This window comes from Pleurodeles waltl, chromosome 8 (assembly GCF_031143425.1).
Source record: "Pleurodeles waltl isolate 20211129_DDA chromosome 8, aPleWal1.hap1.20221129, whole genome shotgun sequence".
NCBI classification, from domain to species: domain Eukaryota; kingdom Metazoa; phylum Chordata; class Amphibia; order Caudata; family Salamandridae; genus Pleurodeles; species Pleurodeles waltl.
In genome coordinates, this window is record NC_090447.1 from 989,370,636 (window position 1) to 989,393,019 (window position 22,384).

Consider the following 22,384-nt stretch of genomic DNA (forward strand, 5'->3'; position numbering starts at 1 on the left):
TCTCCCGTTTGGATAGAAAATCTCTTTCTCGCAGTTGACCGGAGTCATCAACTTGCAGACCCCAGAAAGATGAAGCCGAGCTATAGGCCCTACGGTGATGAATTTTGACTTTTATGCTTTGCTTTGAAGTTATGCTATGATATAATGACCTATATTTGCTGTGTACATTGCAACTGAGAAGTACTTTGATATATTTTGCTTTCATTGCTGTGACTACTTTTGAACGTGTGCTTCCAATCTACTAATTTCGTCTCTCAGGAACCTCGTGGTGGAGAATTAATAACAATAAATGTCTTCTTTAAACTCAGAAGTGCATTCCAGAGAGGTTCTGTAAGCTCGGTTATGAGATAAGAGGGAAAGCAGAACAGGAGGGTCCAGACAAGTCCACACCACCAACAGAAGAGGCCCACAGTGATGACAGCAGCTCTGTCCAACTGGATCTAGATTACCAGCCCGGCCCATCTGCGACCTCGGGACAGTCGATTCCCCTCACACAGTCACAGGCCACCACAGAGCTTCCCCCTCTGGAAACACCAGCACAGCACCCACCCAGCGGGCCCATACCTCTGTCCCCAGGACACGTCAATCAGCAGTGTGTCCACCACTACAGGGAACACAGGCTAACCCACCACCCCAACAACAACAGGGACCTGGGGGCAGTGGTAGTGGGCACACAGTTCAGGGGACAGAGGCCCAGGAACACAGGGGAACTGGGAGGGCTGCTGTGCGACAGAGGGAGGACAGGCCCAGGGAACCCACTCTCCACGAGGCCCTCTCCAACATCATGGAAGCACACTATCATTCCCAGGAAATGATGGCAACGCTACTGGCCAAGTTTCAGGAGACCCAGCGGCTGCAGGAGGAACAGTATTTGGGCTTCAGGGAGGAACTCAGAACCATCAATTCCACCTTGGGCACTATAGTAGGGGTGCTGAAGGAAGTCCTCAACACCAGGAGGGACACTGTGGCACAACAAGGGGCCCCTGACACTAGCCTGGACGATGAACTGCCCACCACCTCCGCCGGCGCTAGTGGACAGGAGGAACCGCCACAGGACCACCACACCAGCACCCCACCCCCTGCAGAGGGAGAACCACCCCGCAAACAGTCCCTGAGATCCAGGACAAAGACCGAGAACAATGCCAAGACCCCCGCCAAGAAATGAGACCGCCCTGAATGTCATCCTTTTGTCCCACCTTGTCACCCTGTCCATCCTCAAACTGCCCTAGCTCCACTTCCTATGCCCCTTTGGACAATGCACCTGTGAAACAAATAGACTGGACTCTGCCATGGACATTCCTCCACCATCACCCCTCACCATTTTACAGCATTCTCCAATATTGAGCAATAAAATAAACACCCTTAAAGCACAAAACAATCTGAAGTCTGTCTTTGATTTCCAAATAGTGTATTAGTAATTACAGTGGCAAAATGCTCTTTAAATTGTAATGTCAACATACCTATGTCACACAGCTCTAGTCCATGGGGAAACAAAGCAGATGTCACACAGTGGGACCCACATCTGTGAAATTGTAAGGGAAAGTGAAAACTCAGTGACCATACACTGGGTGAAAAGGACAGACAGTAGAGAGGAAGTAGTGTTAAATTACATGTAGTAGGCAGGTTTGTCTTCTTACCTGTGTCTCACTGGGAGTATTGCAGGATAACCGAGTTCCTGTTGTCGATGTCCTCTTCTTCTGCTTCCTCGTCTTCACTGTCCACAGGCTCCACAGCTGCCACAACACCTCCATCTGGACCATCCTCCTGCAGAAAAGGCACCTGTTGTCGCAAAGCTAAGTTGTGAAGCATACAGCAGTCCACGATGATCTGGCATACCTTCTTTGGTGAGTAGAATAGGGAACGACCTGTCATATGGAGGCACCTGAACCTGGCCTTCAGGAGGCCGAAGGTCCTCTCTATAATCCTCCTAGTTCGCCCATTGGGCCTGATTGTGGCGTTCCTCTGCCCTTGTCGTGGGATTCCTCACTGGGGTCAATAGCCATGACAGGTTGGGGTAACCAGAGTCACCTGAAAAAGGTGAGGGACAACTGTTAGACACACACTAACTCTTAGGGATATCCCCAGACAACTATTCCCACTGATTTGGTTCCAGGTGCTCACCTAATAGCCACACACGGTGCCTTTGGAGTTGACCCATCACATAAGGGATCCTGCTATTCCGCAGGATGTAAGCGTCATGCACTGAGCCAGGGAATTTGGCATTGACATGGGGGATGTACTGGTCGGCCAAACACACCATCTGCACATTCATCTGTACACCTGTTCACTGCTGCGGGGGGGACCAAGGCCACATGTGTCCCATTAATGGCACCTATGATGTTGGGGATATGTCCGAGGGCATAGAAGTCACCTTTCACTGTAGGCAAATCCTCCACCTGAGGGAAAACGATGTAGCTCCGAATGTGTTTCAGCAGTGCAGACAACACTCTGGACAACACTATGGAAAACATAGGCTGGGACATCCCTGATGCTATGGCAACTGTTGTTTGAAAAGACCCACTTGCAAGGAAATGGAGTACTGACAGCACCTGCACTTGAGGGGGGATTCCTGTGGGATGGCGGATAGCTGACATCAGGTCTGGATCCAACTGGGCACACAGTTCCAGGATTGTGGCACGATCAAGCCTGTAGGTGATGATTATATGTCTTTCCTCCATTGTCGAAAGGTCCACCAGCGGTCTGTACTCCGGAGGATGCCGCCATCTCTTCACATGTCCCAGCGGACGGTGCCTATGAAGGACAACAGCGAGCACAGAGTCAACCAACTCAGAGCTTACACAGAACACGATTCATAATCCGAAATTAGCATGTATGAGTGTTGAGGCAAGGCCTAGGTATGTGTGACGCAGTTAAGAATAGAGCCATGTGGGCCCCTGAAATGGCGGCTGCCTGACCTGTAAAGTGGGACAATGGGATATGAGGTAACTTCGCTGGCATTGTACACCGTCGCGGTAGAAGGTCGAAGACTGTGGCGCAATTCTGCATTGGTTAACATTGGACCCTATGGGTCCCAGGAGCCAATTACGATGTACGCCGGCGGTGACGGTACGCACCGCCGCGGACGTGACCGCCATTTTCTATCTGTTCAATCACTCGAAACCTGATCTTCGACAGGAGAGGACCTACACTGCAAGTGCTGCTGTGACCTCAGACTGGAAGACACAATGGCTCGTGCGTCTGGGGAAAGGGCCCCTGCCTTCACATCGGAGGAGTTGGAGAAACTCGTGGATGGGGTCCTCCCCCAGTACACGCTATTCTACGGTCCTCCAGACAAACAGGTAAGTACACTGGGAGCATGCTGTATGGGCTATACCCGTGTGGAGTGAGGTGGATGAAAGATGGGGGGGGGGAGAATGAGGCGTGCATGAAACAACAGTGAGTGACAGCCACATGGCAAGGGTAGGGATGCGGGCCAATGACTGTGACGGTGCAGTTGGTAATAACTTCTCTTTTTCCCCTGTACAATTCCCGTAGGTCAGCGCTCACCAGAAGAAGGATATTTGGCGTGCCATCGCCAAGGATGTCCGGACCCTGGGGGTCTATCACAGACGGAGCACCCACTGCCGTAAGAGATGGGAGGACATTCGCCGCTGGAGCAAGAAGACGGCGGAGACCCAGCTGGGGATGGCCTCCCACCGTGGGAGGGGTGCCTGTCCCACCATGACCCCCCCCTGATGTTCAGGATCCTGGTGGTGGCGTACCCGGAGTTGGACGGGCGCTTGAGGGCATCACAGCAGCAACAAGGGGGTGAGTACACTCTAATTCTGCTGATTCAGCGCGCAGTGGAGGTGTCTGGGTGGGGGAGGTGGGCTGTGGGTTCCACTAGGCCAGGGCGAGTGTGCTAGTTAGGTCCCCTTTTCCAGGCACGCCCTGTGGCACCCCACCCCACCTGGGTACAGTGCCAACTACACCTAGTCAGGCTCCTGTGACATCCATGTGTGCAGAAGTCGGTCATAGCCTTGTAGGCCATGTCCCAGGAATTGCATAGTGGACCCCAAGTACGCAGCGTAGTGCAGGGGGCTTCTGTGTCTGTCGTGTCCGCCAACGGTAGCGGTAATTCATGCACTCAACATGTCTTTCTTCTGTCGCCCCCCCCTTTTTGTGGTTCCCCTGTTCTTATGTGCATTAGCATCATCAGGCGGAGGAGCAGTGGCACCGGAGCAGGAGGGAGCTGCATCCCACATGGCCCTGGAGGGCGACACTACGGAGTCTGATTTCACTGTGGAAACCACCGGAGGGTGAGGGGAGCTCCACGGCGGGGACAGGAGCTGACACCAGTGACACGGACTCGTCCTCTGATGGGAGCTCCCTTGTGGTGGCGGGCCTATCTGTGCCCCCCCCATCTACAGGTACAGCTGCCACCCCCCCTTCCAGCACAGCCCTCCCAGCAACCCCTCAGCCATTGCCCCGTGCCAACTCACCCAGGAGGGTGGGTATCTCCTTTGCCCCAGGCACCTCAGGCCCTGCCCCAGTCACCCCTGCTACCCTCAGTGAGGAGGCCATTGACCTCCTCAGGTCCCTCACTGTTGGGCAGTCTACCATTTTGAATGCCATCCAGGATGTAGAGAGGCAGTTGCAACAAACCAATGCATTCCTGGAGGGCATTCATTCTGGTCAGGCAGCCCTTCAGCGAGCTTTTCAGACTCTGGCCTCAGCACTGATGGCAGCCATTGTCCCTGTCTCTAGCTTCCCCCCTCCAACTTCCTCCACCCAGACCCACGCCCCTGTACCTCAGCCTTCCCCAAGCACACCATCAGACCAGCATGCACACACCCCAACACACATAGGAAGCTCAGGCAAACATAAGCACCACACATCCCACAGGCACTCACGCAAACATCACACACATGCAGACATAGCAACATCCACTGCCTCCACTGTGTCCCCTTACTCCTCGTCTCCCTCCTCCCTCCCAGTCTCGTCTCCACTCACACCTGCACGCACTACATTTACAGCCACTACTTCCATCACCAGCACACACACCACCACACCCCGCTCACGTGCAGTCACCACCCCCACTACCATTCACACATCCTCTGTGTCCTCTCCCAGTGTGTCTGTGACGCCAAATCCCAAGGTACACAAACGCACGCACACACCCACCCAACAGCCATCCACCTCACAACAGCCTCCAGCGCATGCACCTTCACCCAAAGTCACCAAACGTACACCTCCTACAACCACAACCTCTTCTTCCACTCCCATACCCCCTCCAGCTACCCGTCCCAGTGTTCCCAAGAAACTTTTCCTGTCCACCCTTGACCTCTTTACCTCACCTCCCCCACCCCGTCAGTCTCCTAGGGCCCGACTCTCCAGGTCCCAACCTAGCACCTCAGCCCAACATCGGCGGGATCAGTGGTGCCAGTAGTCACCGGATTCTGGAGTGCACCAGGTAGCAGGGCAGCCAATGTGGCAAGGAGCCACAGCACGGACAGTCCCCCACCTGTCAAGCATCAAAAGTTCGCCAGTGCCCGGCGGGAGAGGGGGAAGACAACAGCCACCAAAGCCGCTCCCAGGGGTACAGGTCGGAGTGTGGAGTCAGCTGCGACACCTTCCAGGGTGGGGAAGGGGCACAAGAAACCCGTCAAGTCTGGGAAGATCGGCACGGCGGAGAAGACCGCCATCAGCCCCGCTGCCCAGGAGGCGACCGCCATCAGCCCCGCTGCCCAGGAGGCGACCGCCATCAGCCCCGCTGCCCAGGAGGCGACCGCCATCAGCCCCGCTGCCCAGGAGGCGACCGCCATCAGCCCCGCTGCCCAGGAGGCGACCGCCATCAGCCCCGCTGCCCAGGAGGCGACCGCCATCAGCCCCGCTGCCCAGGAGGAGACCGCCATCAGCCCCGCTGCCAAGGAGGCGACCGCCATCAGCCCCGCTGCCCAGGAGGCGACCGCCATCAGCCCCGCTGCCCAGGAGGCGACCACCATCAGCCTCGCTGCCCAGGAGCCGACCGCCCTCAGCAGCCCCGCAGGCCAAGCCAGGACCGCCAGCACCTGCCCCGCTGGCCCAGACAGGACCGCCAGCAGATGAGTCGCTGCCAAGGACGCCGCTGCCACAAGCACCGCTGCAAAGGACACCGCACTCTGGGCACAAAGCCCCCTCCAGAACCAGTGGAGAAAGGCATCCACTACCTCTGTCCTTGGCAGGATGAAGCACACTGGGCACAAAGCCCCCTCCAGAACCAGTGGAGAAAGGCATCCACTACCTCTGTCCTTGGCAGGATGAAGCACTCTGGGCACAAAGCCCCCTCCAGAACCAGTGGAGAGTTACATCCACTACCTCAGTCCTTGGCAGGATGAAGCAATCTGGGCCCAAAGCCCCCTCCAGAACCAGTGGAGAAAGGCATCCACTACCTCTGTCCTTGGCAGGATGAAGCACTCTGGGCACAAAGCCCCCTCCAGAACCAGTGGAGAAAGGCATCCACTACCTCGGTCCTTGGCAGGATCAAGCACTCTGGGCACAAAGCCCCCTCCAGAACCAGTGGAGAGTTACATCCACTACCTCTGCCCTTGGCAGGATGAAGCACCCTGGGCACAAAGCCCCCTCCAGAACCAGTGGAGACTGTTATCCACTTGAGAGACTGTGGCTTTGCACTCCCCAGGATTGAACAGTGGGCAAACCACCCACTGTAGAGACTTGAGAGATTGTGGCTTTGCACTCCCCAGGATTGTTCAGTGGGCAACCCACCCACTGTAGAGACTTGACAGACTGTGGCTTTGCACTCCCCAGGATTGTACAGTGGGCAAACCACCCACTGTAGAGACTTGAGAGACTGTGGCTTTGCACTCCCCAGGATAAAGCAGTGGGCAACCCACCCACTGTAGAGACTTGAGAGACTGTGGCTTTACACTCCCCAGGATTGAACAGTGGGCAAACCATCCACTGTAGAGACTTGAGAGACTGTGGCTTTGCACTCCCCAGGATTGAACAGTGGGCATGGGGCCCCCTCGTGGATTTGGCGTTGTGCACTCAACTGGCTGAGGTGCTCCCCTTTCCCTTCCCCCTGAGGTGCCTGTTTCATTTCTATCTGATGCCCCTGCAGTGTTCTCTCCGTCACGTTCGGGTACCTTGTGTGGGCCTCGACCATGCAGTGTGGGCCCAGTGTTCCACGGACTTAAATGGAGCAATACCTGGACTTCTATTCTTGGTGTATATATTTGTTAATAGTGTATATATATTTTTGCGTACTGGATTTTAATAGATTACAATGGTTACACTCATTTCCTTTTGTCTTTGCATTCTTCCGGGGGAGGTTGGGGAGTGTAACTGTAATGTATCAACATGTACTTGTGTGTGTGTTGTAGTGGGTGAGGGTGGGGGTGTTGCTTGTGTGTGTCCCTGTTTCCCTCCCCCCTCCCCTGTGTCATAGGTGCAGTACTCACCGTGGTCTTCGCCACCAGCGTTCGTGCTACTTTAAGAAGATAAAGGCTGGGAAAATGTGAAGCTCTGGCTCCATGGCGTCCTGGTTCCTCGTGGGTCGTGTAGAGGTGAGCGTTTTCCCTTCGAAGTCCTGTTTCTGCCGTATTTTTGTTCGCGGTGAATCCGCCCCGGAAAAGGTGGCGGATTGGTAGGCTGTGATACTGTGGGCGGTACATTGTCCTCCGCCTGTCTGTTGGTGGTGACCGCCGCACTGTTTGTTTGTACCGCTGTGGCGGTCGGAGTGTTAAAGTGGCTGTCTTTGTTGGCGGTTTCCGCCACGGTCATAATTCCAATTTTTTTACCGCCGGCCTGTTGGCGTCTTACCGCCGCTTTAACACTGACCGCCAGGGTTGTAATGACCACCATTGTCATTTACAAGCCAATAGCTCCAACTCTCAAAAATTGAAGACCTATTGCATTGCAAATGCTTGTTTTATTATGGTGTTCTCTTGGGGCTGTTCTGAGCATTACAGTGAAGATACCACAATATTCGCTGCAATCAGAAACTTGCCACATAATGCTTTGCAGGGCATTCCTTTTACAAAACATTTTTGCCCAAACTCACTGTTTGGTGGTCCTAGGACAATGAGACCACCATCAAAACATTCAGCACGACACACTCTTTCTGTCTAGGCCATCTCTGGGTCCCCACACTAGGTTGGGTGTTCCCAAATTGTAACCTCTCCCACCATTCAATGTGTATTTAAGCTCTCTCATGGCTGGAACGTTTGTTCTACAGTTGGGAGTAGTTTGTGTTTTAAGGGTCTTGTTTGTAATAGTATTGCAGTAGGCCTGCTATGCCTGAAATGTATAATGCACTACACCCTCTAGGGGCTAAATATATGGTTACCCTGCAGTATGTTCTGCCATTCTGTTATGATGTGGTTATGCTCTTTAGCGGCTGACTATATGGTACATGACCATGTTTTTACAAATGTTATTTGCTCTCTAGGGGCTGTTCTGATCATTACATTCAAGATACTACAATATTCACTGCACTCGGAAAGGGACATTCCTTTTACAAAACATTTTTGCTCATAACATCGCACAATGTGCTCTTTCTGTCTAGGTCATCTCTGGGTCCCCACAATAGGTTAGGGGGGGACCCAAAATGATAATATAAAACAGTAAAATAAATAATGGCAATATTTTCATTTTTTGCTGCAGACAGAAGAAGATGGTAAATGGAAGTTCTTTAATTATATGTAGGGCCACTGGAATTAGGTGGCAGAAAGGACCAAATTATGCAGCAAGGTTGACCAATTTATGCAGCAGGAAAAGTCCAGTTATGCATTAAAAACGACAATAGCTCTAACTCAAGCAAATGCGAGACCTAGTGCATTGCAAATGCCTGTTGTATTTGTTATGGTCACGCACATGGCCACCAAAGGAGACATAGAGAACAAAGACCATGGCTGCCCTACCGAGCCTGGAGCAACTTCTTTCCCCCAAACCCACCCTGCAGAAAAAGATCTGCACAAACATATGCACAAAATGTGTCTTCCCCATCTTTGAACCTCCCCTATGGGATTCTCCTTTACCCACCACCAATAAATCAGCACTAATCAGAAAAGAAAAGAAACTTTAAAGATACCCCAACCACAAACAACCTAAGGCAACATCAATTACGTGTCCAAAATACTTTTAAAAGTAGAAAAAAATATTCAGCCATCTCACATATAGACAAACTCACACAAAATGGTGGGCACGCACATGGGGAAAAAAAGAGCCACCCTGACCTTAGCCACCAACAGGCATATGGAGATAAAAAAATACCTCTCATTTTGCATTAATGCAAAGGCCATACACAAGCGCCAAAAATGATAAACGAAATAGCTATAAGCACAGCACCAGTGAGACTGTGAAAAACACATTAAAAATACATCTGTGGCCTACTTCTGTGGGCAGGCTGGGCCCCGAACAGTAAAAATACACCGAAAAATGAGTAACAAACACATCTGTACACATTTCTTAAAACCAACACAGGAAAATGGACAAAATCTATATATAACCTCAGACCTCCACCATCACAACGATATGGAAACATTATTCCTTATGAAGCCTTAGTCCCTCATGGGCTTCTACTTCGAAAACGCTGGCCATTCAGCAACAAATAAACAAAAGTTAAAAATAACCTAAAAAGGATAAGAAAGTAGCAGTGCCTGACTCCGTCAACACAAAAAACGTTTTTTTCCAAGTCTGCATTGAACTTACTTGATTTTTCCCAATAAGTAAAGATTCCAAGCTTGTGGATGCAGCAGCAGATAATGCAGAGTGATGCTTTCTCTTTAAAATCCAAATCGAAATGACTAAAGGCTGAACAAAGCAGAGGGAGGAGCCTTCATGACAGGAAGAAAAAGTTGCTATTGCATGTACAGTCGCCTCCTGGACAACAATATACTTTCTAATAAAAAATATGTTTTGCGCTAAAAACAAATTACTCAAATTATTTTCTTGTTACAGAACGTGGAGTGGTTTTGGGCATTATAAGTAAATTTCATTATGCCAAATGTCCAAAATTACGCCAAATTACACTGGTGTACTAAAAATGACACCAGCCTTTAGTCTTAAACTTTCACTGAACTCTTCCAACTTTCCTCAGTCCTTAAAGTCTAAAGCAAGTATCCATCTCATAAAGGATGACACATGTTTATCTCTTTATTAACCCCTTCGCTGCCAGGCCTTTTTCCCCCTCAGGTGCCAGGCCTTTTTTTGGCTATTTAGGGCAGGTTGCACTTAGGCCCTCATAACTTTTCATTCACATAAGCTACCCACACCAAATTTGCGTCCTTTTTTTCCAACATCCTAGGGATTCTAGAGGTACCCAGAGTTTGTGGGTTCCCCTGAAGGAGACCAAGAATTTAGCCAAAATACAGCGAAAATGTTGTTTGTTTTTTTAAAAAAAAAGGAAAAAAAGAGCTGCAGAAGAAGGCTTGTGTCTTTTTCCCTGAAAAAGGCATCAACAAAGGGTGTGCAGTGCTAAAATCACCAGCTTTCTTTCAGGAACAGCAGACTTGAATCAGAAAACCCAATTTTTCAACACAATTTTGGCATTTTACTGGGACATAGCCCATTTTTACTATGTTTGGCTTTCAGCCTCCTTCCAGTTAATGACAGAAATGGGTGTGAAACCAATGCTGGATCCCGGAAAGCTAAACAGTTCTGAAAAGTAGACAAAATTCTGAATTCAGCAATGGGTAATTTGTGTAGATCCTACAAGGGTTCCCTACAGAAAATAACAGCTGAAATGAAAAAATATTGAAATTGAGGTGAAAAAAACAGCCATTTGTCTCCACGTTTTACTCAGTAACTCTTCTGGGTGGTGGGATATATAGGACTTGTAGGTTCATCAAGAACCCTAGGTACCCAGAACCAATAAATGAACTGCACCTTGCAATGGGTTTTCATTCTATATCGGGTATACAGCAATTCATTTGCTGAAATATAAAGAGTGAAAAATAGGTATCAAGAAAACCTTTGTATTTCCAAAATGGGCACAGTATAAGGTGCTGAGAAGCAGTGGTTATTTCCACATCTCTGAATTCGGTGGTGCCCATACTAGCATGTGAATTACAGGGCATTTCTCAAATAGACGTCTTTTTTACACGTTGTCTTACATTTGGAAGGAAAAAATATAGAGAAAGACAAGGGGCAATAACACTTGTTCTGCTATTCTGTGTTCCCCCAAGTCTCCCGATAAAAATGGTACCTCACTTGCGTGGGCAGGCCTAATGTTCGTGACAGGAAACGCAACATGGACACATCAAATTTTTACATTGAAATCTGATGTGTTTTTTGCATAGTGCCTAGCTGTAGATTTTGGCCTCTAGCTCAGCCTGCACCTATGGAAACCCAGCAAACCTGCGCATTTTTGAAAACTAGACACCTAGGGAAATCCAAGATGGGGTGACTTGTGGGGCTCTCACCAGGTTCTGTTACCCAGAATCCTGTGCAAACCTAAATATTTGGCCCAAAAAATACTTTTTCCTCTCATTTCGGTGACAGAAAGTTCTGGAATCTGAGAGGAGCCACAAATTTCCTTCCACCCAGCTTTCCCGATAAAAATGGTACCTCACTTGTGTGGGTAGGCCTAGCGCTCGCGACACAAAATGCCCCAAAACACAACGTGGACATTTTCCCAAAGAAAACAGAGCATTTTTTGCAAAGTGCCTAGCTGTGGATCATGGCTGGGTTTTTCAATTTCAGGCATGGTTTTACCACATCTCAGGTTGTGCATCAAAGCAAGCAAGAGGAGATTTGAGGATTTGGATTTACCTTTTCAAAACAATCTAATGGTGTGATACTGTGGTCATTGGAGGGTGACTTTCTTTGGCAAGTGCAATTTTCTTCAGATGCAAAAAGTGCACAAAGTTTTGGCTTTTTTTGGGACGAGCACTGGGCTGCTGAGCCGTAGCCAAAGGAATGGCTGCAACAGAAGAGAAGCATCACTTTCTGGGAATTCTTTTCTTTGGTAGTTGCCATGATTTTGTGGGGAGAATGGTTTGAAAGCAGGAACATGGTGTTTAATGTGGATAATCCACAGTGGCGGCTTTGGTGAATTTACAGAAAGCAAAAGATGAGAGGGTGCTTAGGCTTTTAAGTGCTTTTCTGCTAAGCTACTTAAAGTTTAACATAATCATTAAGATGAGATATTTGCCTGGTGTACAAATGCATTATCTTGTTTACAGTGTTCAATGGGATTGCACCAGGAGCAGAACCAGAAAAGATCAGGATGTTGCTGGACTGCTGGCAGCTGGGGAGATAACAGTACTTCATCTGATTGAAAAGTCAGTAGCTATTTCGACCAAAAAGGCAAACAAGCCAGCCTGGCAAGAATTCCAAGGATCATGCAGGAGATGCTTGGATCTACTTGAATTTCCTTTGAGGCAATCAGATGCTGTAAAATTCATTATGAGACAGATTGATAAGGGTCTTTCATCGGTCACTATCTCATGTAAGCTGGCAGGCATATTCTTTTACATTGTGTTTTGGGGAATATGATCCAATGGAGGTATGAGGTATGTAGAAGGATATTGGCAGGATGGGCTCAAGAAGGGGGTGTCTGATGTGACAGAGTAGACCAATTTTGGGTAAGTTGTTTTTAGACAATGCTGAAAAGTTATTTTGTTTTTATTTTTCATTTTGAAAAGTGGCACTGTTTTCTTATTGTATAGTTATCTCATAAAGCCTTTCATATTTTGGGAGTTGTTGGGTTCGAGGGGAAAAGTTGGTTTGTTATGGAAGAATGTTGTGGCTTTGTAGGAAGCTGGGTTCTGGCTGCAGTACCCCCCACTTTTGCCTGTTTTTTAATGCAAATTTGGCTGAAGTGCTTTGGGTCCCCAGTGCCAGTGTTTCTTCTCCAATACAAGACACCTGTTGCCACATTATGTAGCTTTTTGCAAGTTGCAAACAGCGAATTTAGCTGTTTGCGACATGCAAAAAGCACATCGCGATGCACAAACCCCGTTTTGCGATTCTCAATTTGTAAGGGGGGCTCCCTTCCTAATTGCGACTCGCAGTGCAATGTAGGATTGTTTTGTGACCGTGAACGCGGTCGCAAACCAATCGCATTTTGCACCCATTTCAAATGGGTGGTAACCCATGCGCAAAAGGGAAGGGGTCCACTGGCGTCTCTGAAAAAATGAAACAAAAACATTACATTTTTTGTTTTTTGTAATGCATCTCGTTTTCCTTTAAGGAAAACGGGCGGCATTACAAACAAAAAAAAAACCTGCTTTATTGAAAAGCAGTCACAGACATAGTGGTCTGCTGTCCGCAGCAGGCCACCATCCCTGTGAGGGCCGCCATTCTCATGGGGGTCACAAATTGCGACCCACCTCATAATTATTCATGAGGTGGGCGTTTGGGACCCCCTTGGTCAGGGACACCATCCTACATTCGGATTTGCGACTTGCAGTTTGCGGGACCCAAATCTGAAAGTCGCTACATTTGGCCCCTGGTCACTTGATCACTAAGAGGCCAGGTCCTTTAGCACCTCTGTAAGTCCCTAGTAAATGGTACCCCTGGTAACTAGGGCATGGGTATTAATGAGGGGCCCTGAGAGCTGCAGCACCACTTGTGCCACTCCAAGGGACCCAGCACCACCCTCATGCAGACTGCCATTGCAGGCTGCGTGACAAGGGGCTCCCTAAAAGTGGAAACACAATCTGTCACACAGCCTGTGTGCCATGTCCCCTAAACACTGCATGTAATATTTATAAGTCAACAGCAGGCCTTACAGTCCTAAGGCAGGGTGCAATACATCACATGTGTGAACATATCCACAAGAGCAGATATGCCCTCATGTCTTTGTTGATTCTTAGACTTAGTAATTGAACAGGGAAGCCATTTGAAGTACATGTGCTGGAAACTTGTCAGTACCAGTTCCCCATCTACATGATGGCTTCACTGAAAATAGGGATGTTTGGTATCAAACATCTTGTATTAATAATAAACCCTTACTGATTGCAGTGATGGATTTATTAACACATGCATCCAGAGGGCACCTTAAAAGGTGCCCCCTGAAAACCTACTAACTGCTGGTGAGCTCACTGACTAGTTCTACCAGTCTGCCACCAACAGAAGAGAATCTGACCCCAAAGGGTGAGACCTTTTGCTCTCTGGAGGTCAGAAAAAAAGTCTGTTCCGGCAAGGGTGTTACACATCCCTCACCACAGGATGACCTGCATTCCAAGGCAGGGAGCTTCAAAGAAGCCCTACCACCTTTAGAATGCAGATTTGGCCTTCCTCAGAGATGGATGTCAACCCTCTTTCCCCAGGGCCCATCTGGCACGTGGACAGGTGGGAAAATTAGCTATGCAGGAGGCATGTTGCACTTCCAGGCAGGGAACAGCCCCTAGGGTGACCAACCTGAAGTGGGCACAGCCTAGGAAATTCTGCTATCTTGTGTGTGATGGAATTTAGGTGCTCTGGACAGGATGAGGCCCCAGAGTAAGTAGCCCATTGGCTACTACCTTTCACTCCCCCTAACTCCCCCTAAATTAAGTATTTAGGGGACCCCCTGATACAAGAGCCTCAGATCTTTGCTGGACACAAAAGAAGGTATGGACAAGAAGCCTGCTGAACCTCAGAACCATGACCGACCTATTGCCAACCCTGCTAGCCTGCCTGCTGCAAGCTTAGACAAGAAACAGACCTGTCCTGCCGCTGCAGCCTCCAAGAAATCGAAAGAGCTGCCAGTGCTTCCCAATTCACCATGAAGAACTTCCTTGGAGCAGAGTAGCTGCTTCACTGCATCTGAAGGCAACCCAGGTAAGAACTGTGAGGACCGGGACCGCAAAAAACCCAATGCTGGACATCACCATTGCACTCGATCCACCTAGCCCTAGCCGAAGTGGGCCAACAGTGTCAGTGTGGTCCCCAGGCCCACCAGAGTCAAAGCCCACATTGAGTTTGCCCACAGTGGACTTTGAGACAGCGTCTGCAGCCTGTTTCGCAGCCCCTGCAATCGCAAGTGACCAGGAGACAAGGAACCAAAGCTTCAGGACACCTCTGCACCAGTCCGCCCTGGACCGAGGAGGAGAGAACAAAGGGCGTCCCCACATCTCCCAGTCTCGTGAGACCTGAGCCCACTTGTGGGCTTGGTCAGACTGGACCCCCAGTCCATGCATGCAGACTGTTTCTCCCCCTGCAACCGCAAGGAAGTCCTGCAATGGACCCGATTCCAGAAGACACCACTACACCGGTGCCCCACAGCCTGAGGAGAGGTTGACTGAAGAAATCCCCATGTGCCCAAGGACCTCAAGGTTCAAGCCCCACTGTGGGTTCCCCTGGACTGATCTTCCAGTCCATACCTGCAGCAAATTTGTAACCAGATCAATCCCCACAGACTTACAAGGGGCACCCGAAGTTGAACTGCACCCCTGCACACGGCTTCCCCAGTTGTGCCCGAGGTAACCTGCTGGTGTGGCCTTGGACCTTGACCCATTCTTACCCTAAGCCCAGGAGACTAGTCCTGTAAGTCGCTGTACTATACCAGCATGTGATGCTTGTTCTTCCTCCATAGGTTAACATTACAGCATCTGAAAACATTTAAAAACTGTAAAAAATCCTAAATTGAAAAGTACTCACCTGATTCCGGTGATCTTGGTATCAAAGGTTATATAAAAGTGTGTTATTTTTATAAATTGGTGTCAAATTTCTTTATTGAGTGTGTGTCTCTCTTACCGTATATGTGTGTGCCTTACATGCTTAGCACTACCCTCTGATATGCCTAACTGCTCGACCACACTACTCAAAAAGAGAGCATTTGGGATGTCATTTGTGCCTCTGTAATACCTCTGGGGATTGCTTGGACTCTTTGCACAGTGTACCTCATTTTGGTCTACTATATAAAGAGCCAGCTTCCTACAGGCTTCATCTGATGTATTTAGAGTATGGTTATCTCATAGCAAAACCGACCAGTTAGGGAGGGTTCAGGAGGTCATTATGTTCAGGACGGTTACTAGAGCATATTGTCCAGTTTCCAGGTGGGTTGAGTTTGTACACCTAAGTTCTAGCTTGACTTCTTACTAGGTTTTACATGTGTTAAGGCATATGTTGGGGGACTTGGGTTTGTGTGCTTTTGAGTGTGGAATACATTTGTTAAGAACCTATACAGCGACAGAGGCCAAGCGATTGGGTGTCTCTGATGAAACAGTAAAACAGCTTGGCAGGTGGTGGTCAAATAGTTATTGCCGATATGTTTGTTTCCAGATAAGGAGAATTTTAATTTTTAGTGTTTCTTGGGCTGTTTTAACTGTTTTTCCTTCATAGGTTGTGTTGTGGGCATGGAGTAATACTGCTGCTTTGTGAATTGTAGAGCATTCCTTGGTTTGTTGGTTGGCAAAACAAGTGGAGGTCAGGATATTCACCAGGCAACTAGGACTTGAAGGAGCAAGGGTGGTAGTTTCATGTTAAATGTTAAGTTGTGGAGTTAATTACACTGTTTTCTGTGGGTTCCTAGTTCAAGATTTTGTTAAGGGATCAGATATGGTGTGGGGATGGAAAACGCCTGTGAGAGTTTTCCTGGTTGGCGCAGTAACAGAACAATTGTATGTGGGACTCACAAGGGGAGGGCAATACAGTTCAGGGAGGTCGGGAATATGGTCAAGGAGCAAATGTATCGATTGGGCATAGGTTACAGGAGAGTGGGATGTAGGAGTTATATGACTGGGAAGGATGTGAGAGGTGAATTGGTTAGGAAATGTATAGTGTATTAGTGAGATTAATGTTTTTTTGTTTAAGTGCATTTGTCTAGGGTTATGGTCAGTTTCGAGACCTGTTCTATCAAAGCCCTTTTACCCTAATAAATGGAGTCGAGTGTCTTCTTTGCGTGCTGTCTTTCCCGAGGAAACCCATTTGTATAGATGATGTTCCAGATAGTGCCAACCACCTCTGACCTTAGTTAACCCTTTTTCAATAGCAGATCAAAGTGGGAATCTATTACAATACACATGTTACTGTTTTCATTTTGCAGGACATGAAAGACTGTCCAATGCAGGGGCAGCTGAGATGTATTTAGAGTGGTGGGGTGGGCAAAATACGGGTGGCATTAATATAATAATAAAAAAAGGCAGTTACCTTCCTGACTTGCCACAACGTCCTCCTCGCTCTGGTGTCTTCTCTCCTGGAAGATCTGGACCCAGAAAACTGCATTGCCCAATCCCGTTGCTGCGCTCATGCTGTTAAACAGCATAAGAGAAGCGTCAGGAATGGAGAGAGTGGTCTCGCTTAGTGCTCTTCAGAGGACTGGAGGCCTGTGCTTTCTCTTATCCAGTTGTCTTAAGACAGCTAGGTTAGAGAAGTTTAAAATGCACGTCTGGCTGGTCATTGTAGGACAGTCAACCAAAGGGACATGCACACTTTAAGCATTTGTGCAGAGCTTCCTGCTATCATTCAGCATTAAATGTCCCGCCCTGACCTGGCACTCGTTTCAGGATGGGTTGCTGAAAATAAAATGGTAATAAACATACTTTATTATCATTTTACTTTTCAGCTGCTCTGGGGCTTTAGTTCAGCATGGTGGTGTTCCTCCGCTCTCATGGAGGGGCCGCCCCTGGTCCGATGTCACCTGTGCAGCTTGATGTTTTAGCTAATTGCATGTTGCATACTGAACGTTTAAGCCCATCATTTTCAATGAGAATGGGAAACTACAAGTACAAGATTGCAAAGTGCTGATGTTGGTTAAATGCAATTGAGCAAAGTGTTACTCAAGGCAGCCCTGTCAAACACCACACATCAGGGGTTAGACTAACGCATTTTAGTGTGGTGGTCCGCATCACTGCACTAAAATTCATTAGTCATGCATTTTTAGCACCTTCACACCCCCCTGCGTGCTGCGAGGGAGAAGCTCGGAGTGACCACAACTGTCAAATGAGCTGCATTAACAGCAGCGTAGCGAGTGTTGTTAGACCGGTGCTGGGAATCAGGTCACTGAGTATGCTGACCAGAATTTTAGAGCCAAAAAACAGAACCTTTCACAAAACTGGAAGGCCTACAATTTTACTTCAACTGAGCGTGCAGAAAGACAGCGCTCATCAGCATTTTATTAAAGAAGAGGCACTAAGAACATAAATAAAATAAAATTTTTAAAACCGGTATCATGCCTGTTAATTAAATTGCTTTCTGCTAAAACCTGCTAAGTATCTCTGCTTTAGAAAACAAACAAAAAAACAACAAAAAAAACTCCCACCGTTTTCAGGCGACCCTCTTTAAAAGCCAGGACATGAGCTAAATTTCAAGAAATCTGCAGGGACAGTTGGTGAAAACCCGGACTGTCCGGGTAAATCCGGGATGCCTGGTCACCATACTCGGAGTGTCAGCAGAGTTAATTCATTTTAGAAGCCTGCAACTGCTCCCACCTCGAGCAGAGTGCCGCGAACTGGGTTCAGCTGACTATTGATCTAAATTAGCAAATAGCTGAGACCTGGCCCCGGCTGCCTCAGAGGTGGTACCATAATGTCACATGATATGTAGTTACATCCTGATATTCATATCCAGCAGTGCCAAGACTTTAGGTGAATCTAGGGGCCATACTGCAAACAAGCAGGCTCCAGCATGGGCTGTTTTTTTTACCTGAGGCGCCAAGGGGATTATAATCATTAACTCCTAATCTCTCTACGCCTCCCAGCCCCCACATGATTTTGTTTTTTGCAGGAAGGCTGTTGAAAAGAAACCGCCGATCTCCTTTGTAATATGACTCACATACGTGCACCGGCAGGGAAGCACTGTGCTAGCCACAATGGGATTTTGGGTGGGGGATTGCCAACTGGAGGGAGGTTCCCCCTGGAGGATTGGGGAAGTGGTGCAGTCCGAGACTGCATTGGGCTGGTTGGGCTCATTTTGGGCTACGTGCAGTCCGGCATTTTAGGTTGCCATTTTAGGTGCAGGGCATCATTTTGGGGCAAGTGACACAGTGGTTGGCAGTTAGCAGGAACATTTTCCCCCTCCCTCTCACCCTAGAAGGAAGGGTTTTGGCAGGGTTCAGAATTGAGAGGGGTTTTTCCTCTATCGGCCGGCTTGTTTGGGTTATGGGTGCACAGGGGTGATGTAGATGTAAGTTTGTCGCTTGAAGCACGTGCAAGCGGAGGCAGGGCGAGTTCACATGGCATACAAATAGGTACAGATAGCGAACCTGGCAGTACACATTGAGAACAAAAGAGGGGTGGACAACAGCTTTCCAGGACAAGCTGGAAATAAAATGCTGCATTAAGAGTTATGCTAGTTGCAAGTTCATTTGTTATGTTGCATCAGAAGGCTGTTAATGATAGGAAACAGTTTGAATGGGGAGCAAACAGTCAGAACAGTTTAAGGATTACTAGATGGCAAGGTTAAGCTAAAAGGGCGGAGGAGGGGAGGGTTGGGGATGGGGGTGAGTTTTGTTAGGTGACTGACTGTATAGTCAGGTATATAGTTTTGTAGGGCAAAGGCCAGGGTTTGAATTGTAAGTTCACCTGTTTGCCAATAAAGCGTCCTTTTTCACACACAAATAAGTGTCAGCATTGGTAATGCCCCCTCTTCCCAAAGGAGGGAAGACTCAAAAGTATGCCGGAATCTGTGACCGGCGACAGGCAGCAAGAAGCACAGACTAACTACTGAAGCAGCAGGCAGAGTTTCTCTATGAGCACTTTAAAGCGGCAGAGAAACAGCAGCACAGTACAGAGCACTCCTCGGCGACGGGTCCTGAGGCCAGTCCAACTCCTGGCAGGGCTCATAGCCTGCAATAAATTCAGACCTGTCCTTTGGAACCGGGTCCGCCTGGTTTGGTTCCAAATGGACCTGTCCATGCCCCTCACTTCTGTTAAATCAGCCATAAACAGTGTGGGTGCAGTCAGGTCAGCCCGAGTTATTTAAATGTTTACTCGGATCAAACTTAGAAGAAAATACAAACCTAAGATCTCTGCCCCTACATAAAGTACAAGCCACTATCATAATTTTATGTGACGCCTACTTTGTGCTTAAAGCCAGTTGCACCAATGTTGCATATTGTTGATACGAAAAACGTGAACTAGAACCATTTCTGAAAATGAATATTCGAGCAGCATGATGTAAATGTAACAGGGAAGTGGAATTCCTATCGCCCGACGTCAGGGACATATGGTTTGGGGTCAAGGGCATCAAGTTTTCATGTTTATTTTATCCTTGGGACAAGTAGGTCCAACCCCCTGCAGCACAAACCCTTTGGCTGCCAGTTTACAGAGAAGGGAAATGTCTGCAGTTGAGGTAATAGGTGTGTCCAAAAGTTAGTGCTGTTCGAACTTGTATTTATGGTTCATTAATTAAAAGCCTTCATTATTAGGGTGAGCTCTGTAAATAAATGTTTTAAGGTCACACTACACTACTGGCAGTGGCTACAGTAAAAAAAAGAAAAGAAAAAAAAGAAAGAAGAAGTGTACACACTTGTTTGAAAAGTTTAACAGTGTGAGACTAAGTATAATTCTCCCAGAATGCTCTCTGATTAGATGCAAATGTTTGCAGCAGCTTGTAAGCAAGAGTGATTTTTTGCTTTCAAAATTCAATGTTCCGAAAAAAATGCAAGTTGGAAAAAAACGTTTTGCTTCTATGAAAGATGCCATTTCTTTGAAGCGTCATGTAGTAAATGTGTTGATGCATGCTAGTATTTCCCAAAACTATTCCTAACGGAAAGTCAGTGTAACCATTTTCAACAAGATTATAAAAAGCATAAAAATAAACAAGCACTGGCAAAACCAACCGATTTGACATATTTTTGTTTTGGTTTTGTCAATGTGTGCCTTGTTTTGAAATGGCTTTTGTAACACTTTATTGTTGTGGGAGCCGCCAGGCCCATACAATTGTAACAAACACTGGCAAAAAGAAAAAAAAGCTTTTGGTCTCAAAACGCACACATTGCCACTAGTAGTGTAACAAAGGCCTCGCACCCCCCTTCCAGGGAGCCCCCTCAGTACAGCACCTGTCACGAGTTAGTCTGGAGGGAGGGGCCCTCCATATTCTTTGCAGGGGGAGGCCCTCTCCAGTTTCATTATGACACCGATTGCCACAGTGGTTCCTGGCACTGCACAAAACTACTTTGTGTGCCAATATGTTCCTTGTGAAGAGCAGAATGAATCACTCACAGTAAAGCCAGCCAATAGATAGAGAAATAGATGTTTATTAAAAACAAAGGCCCAAGTTTAAGGATGGCTTTGTGCCATCTAACGCCACATTAGCGTCATTTTTCTGCAGTTAATGTGTCATTAGTTTGCCAAAAACGCTGCACCATATCTACAAAGTGGCACAATGCATGCACTGCGCCACTTTGTGACCATTTGTGCCACATTATGCATGCACCATGCATAATGTATGCAAAGGGGTGTTCTCGCACAAGGAGGCCCGCAAAAATGGTGCAATGAAGTCTACAAGATTTAATTGTGCCATTTTTGGTGTCATTTTTAATGCCTGCTTAAAGCAGGCACTAAAGAACGCACCCTTTGGAATCAATAGGCCTCCTTGCAATTTGCTCCACTAGCGTCAGACGTTTTGACGCTAGTGGAGCAAAGCGCCACAATAGCATAAAAAGTTTGACAATATTGTACCCAATTCCGCCATGGTGCGCCACATCTTAAATAGTAGCTTTAGGGAGGCGCAAGAAAAGAGGAGCTTTACGATGTGAAGCACCACTTTTCTTGAATCTGGGACAAAATGTCTTTGTTAACGCCAGACCTAATTAGGGACACAATTCTTAAAGAAGGTCACTAAAGTACACCCATGGTCTATGTCTTTGAATTAGTGGCTTTCATGAATTCACAAGAACTTACAGAAGTAGACCAGGAAATCTTACTCCTAGAAAATATTTCTGAACTGTATTTTAGCAGGAACAAATATGCATGTGTAGATTTGTTCATGTGAAAATCTATTGAACGTTTACAAGTTCAATTTCCCTCCAACCTCTTTTTTTTCCCTCCAAACCTGGAAGAACTTCTACTTCTGCCCTTGTCAGGAGTAAATTTCCAACCTTTCTCATTATGGGAAAAGATTAGAGAAAAGCTGGTGAAAATCTTTAAACATGCCAGTTAGTAGGTTTGCAGACTCGAAAGCATTCCAGCTCTGGAACTATTGCTTACTACTTCCTCCAGCCCTAGTATGTAGCTCTGCGGGAAGGTGGCAAAATAAGGAAATTGCTAAAGTAGGGATTGAAATTGCAAGTATTCAAGCCCTACTATAGTAGTAGCCCTGACATAATCAGAGAGGCTATTATCAGAGCTCTTACATAATGAGATTGCTGCCATAATTTGTTTCCGCACTACATGGCACCAAAGGGACAAGTAGATGTTTTTACAGGATAAGTAGATTTAAGAAGTAACCTGCCCCATGGACAAGTAGATATTTTAATCAATTCCACACCCCTGATGTAAGGAGCAGCTCTACTAGGGTTGATTTTAAACTGTGTTAACTTTTGCTACACCCTCTAGCTGCCCAGTATGGTGCC

General features: G+C 47.7%; 1 protein-coding gene across 1 annotated transcript in view; it reads right to left on the reverse strand.

The window, feature by feature from the left end:
* Positions 1-22,384, reverse strand: part of CLN5 (CLN5 intracellular trafficking protein) — a 181,272-nt gene that overhangs the window by 157,829 nt on the left and 1,059 nt on the right. The window lies entirely within an intron of this gene.